Source organism: Lates calcarifer, unplaced genomic scaffold (assembly GCF_001640805.2).
Source record: "Lates calcarifer isolate ASB-BC8 unplaced genomic scaffold, TLL_Latcal_v3 _unitig_1134_quiver_866, whole genome shotgun sequence".
In the NCBI taxonomy this organism is placed as follows: Eukaryota; Metazoa; Chordata; class Actinopteri; family Centropomidae; genus Lates; species Lates calcarifer.
The window spans coordinates 14,612-18,293 of NW_026115310.1; positions in this window are offsets into that span (position 1 = coordinate 14,612).

Genomic DNA, 3,682 nt, shown 5'->3' on the forward strand with positions numbered 1-3,682 from the left:
CAGGCAAAGGGTTAAAGATACAGTGTATATACAGAAGCATTGAGTTGTAAGTACATATTTACAACTCAATGTTTATGTTGTTTAAGTTTATTTATTATACAGTCTGTGCAAAGCTACATAAGTCCTAAACAAAATATATCCAGTTAAAAGAACCATATCAGGAAACAAAACAAAAAATGAAAGTGAACTTGTGTTTTGGTTATGTGAGTAATCGAAGTAGATTTTCAATCTTAATCTAAAAAAAGAAAAAGGAACCAAAGGATGGAGTACATCATCTGCTTTTTACACCATAAACTACAAGTTAAAAATTGGATATTGCTGGAAAACTTGAAACTCTTTGGTACTGCTATAGCCTACTGTCTTATGCTAGTCAGCTCTAACCACAAAGTTTACATTTCTAACAGATTATTTCGACCGTCTGCTGCCTCTCTCTTTATCTATACTATAAAAAGTTTGTGTTTCAGTGATACATCACGGTGCTGTACTCCATACCCCTCAGGACCGTTGAAGCTGGCTCCTCTGAGATGGTGGCGTATAAATGATATGTGTCAGACTGGGAAAAGGAAGAAACCAATTATATCATCTGTGTGTGTGTATATATGTATATATATGTATATGTATATGTATGTATATATCACAAATAGATTTAATGTTGTCTCTCATGTCTCACTTACATCCTGATTTTGAGACTCTTGCCTTTGCACTTCCACAAAATCTGGAACTGAGAAAGATAGAAGCCTTCAGTCCAGTCACTGCATTCAAGAATTTGATGGTATTTTTTTAATGGTATTATTGTCTTGATTGTGCATATTTTAAAAAGAATTATAACTTTCAACTTCATCTTTTAGCCAAAATAAAATAAACCAGCTGTTTAAGAGAACAATTCTATCATTGTAGCAGTATATATATACATATATCATCACCACCTCTTCTCATGACACTTTGTTCATATGTGAAAAAGAGTGTGAGACCCAAGCAGAGGAAGTCTTTTTGTCACAGTGCAGAGGTGGCCTCCCACATGCACGGTCTACTTTCAGTGTGAGATGCAGGTCATGAGTCGTTGTGTGCGTGTTGTTAACTTCCACAATGGTTATTTTAGTATTTCTAACCAAGATGAATTCTGGTTAATTAAAAAAAACATTTGAAGCTGCAACAAATACTTCCTGCAAACTGCAAATGGCTTTTGAGATCCACGCCAGAATGTGTGTCCCATCTTAACCCGAATGAAGCAGTGTTAGTTGAGACAGAGAACTAAACCTGCACTGACATCAGCGTGGCCTCATACCTCATTGTTTCTGTGCTGATACCTCCATGCCAGCAGTGTTTGTCGCTGCAGCTCCTCTCACCACTGCAACCTCAACTTTATGTGTCAGTTTTCGCTACTGATTGACAGTTGAGACCTTCCTCAAAGAGCTCAGTCGTCTTACTGTAAAACCTTTTGGTATAAGTGCTCATTCTCACAACCACAGTGTGTGTGAGTGAAGTAGCTTGTCTTTATATGTGTAAATTGTGAGAATGCTAGATGCAGAGCTCACAGAATAAATTGTTGTAATTAAATTGCAAATTGTTGAAAAAATGTTTTGATGTTGATGTCATATTTCTCACTGAATTCAACATGTCATATTTAAACAGTATGTGTGAAAAAATAGATCAAGGCGTTATTTATTATGGTTCTCACCAGCTCTTTTTTGTTTCCTGAGAACTGCGGATAGCAGTAAGATGATACCCACAGCCACTCCACAACCAGCTACAACTACTGTGGACTTCCATATCCCTGTTTCTGCTTTGAAACAACAGAAGAGTCACTTTCACTTCTTACATTAACAAAAAAGCAGGAAGACATACTGTGTGTACCTTTTCTGCCACCAATACAATTGCACACTAAACAGGTGATTTTTTTTAGACTACTGCAGTGTACGTGGGAAAGTAACCATTATCAATTTTGAAAAAACATTTTACCCAAATTACATCACATCTAACATTTGACCCCTGATTTCTAGAGTAACTTGGGTGTATAATTTAAAAAGCTCAAGCTAACCTGCTACAAAATGTGTCAAATTTCTAAAAGAAGAACTTAAGATACTACTAGTTACTACTACTAGAGTGTTACTATAGTACGTTTTTTATGTTAATGTCAGAATATGCAAGGTGGACAGATGTGTGTAGTGCTATGCTTATTGACACCAAAACCCGGATAGACAGCCATGGTTTTTAAAATATCCACAGCAATGCATGGTGGCATTTTGATGCACAAATAAGAATCTTTAGTCTACAGTACCTTTTATTTTTTCTCCAGATTCTGGATTCACAGGGATCATACCAATATCTGCTTCTTGAAGTCACAAAAACATGATGTTAAACATGATGTATCTTCCTTCACACTAGGCGTATAAATATTATATTATATTATATTTGTACACCCCAACAAATTAATGGTCCTTCAACAATATGGGCTAGCATCATTGAAATCATTAATGTATTTCCTCATTGAAAAAGTGAGGAAGTACATATTAAAGTGAAACGGAAAGTAGAGATGGAACAACATAAAACCAGTTACTGGTTTTAGTATTGTGGCTGATGGGTCCATCTATAATTTTGTTACCTGGTGTCAGTTTTACAACAGTTACAGGAGTGGAGACATGATGCCTGCTAACAGTCAGACCTGGTGAATAAAAAAACCTTTAAAGCTTTCAAAATAAGAAATATATTGAGTGCTTTGTGATGATGTTGATTTCTATCTAAATGTACAGCATGTCCTACCTGTGGTCATAGTAAATGTTAACATAGTCTGCGTTGTGGGTGACTTTATCTCCGTCGTATCTACAATAAAAGACGACAGATTTGGGCCTGTCAATTTCATGTGTGAAAAAATCTGTGAGATTATTTCTGCAAACACCTGAACAATTATTTTCAATTATGTTCAGTACTAAAACTATTGTGTGTGCCGCAAATATATCAAGCAAATATACTCACAATAAGAAGTTTTCCAAAATCAAAGCACAAATAAACAAAAAGCCATACCTTTCCCACCTCCGCCGACAGTTGATATTTTAGTAGGAATGGAAGTCGTTAAATCTGTGTTACTTTCTTCTTTTCGGTCTGCAACACCCAAAACATATGAACACATAAATATCACAGCAGGCCACTTTTCTTGTGCTAATACTTCATCAATATATAGTAATATGGATAAACTGAAATAATAGTCACTCACTTTGTATGGTGATGATGGATGTGTCACTGTACTGAGATCGAGAAAGTTTTACAGCGTAAGAACATGTCACTTTAACCACAGCAGGTGAACTCTGATGAGCCATGTTCAGCAGCTCAGTCCCTGTCAGTGTCTTCACACAGGAGAAGACTCTGACAGTTCTTCCACTCACAGTGTAGAAATAACACTGAGACACAGGAACAGATGATGGAGTCTGACAGTTCAATGTGACTGAGTCTGTCTCTGTGATCACCAGTGGAGTCACTGTCAGTTTAGGTGGAGGAGGAACTGAAAGATTAGGGGGAAAAATGTCATAGTAAACACTTAATAGTCACATTAATGAGATACATTCCTAATGAAAAACTGTAAAGTAGAGTAAGTAAAGAAAAATATACTACACAACCAAACTGACTAACAGTTATCTTGCATTAGTACTATATGATAACATATCAGAGCACAGGAAAATAAGTCACT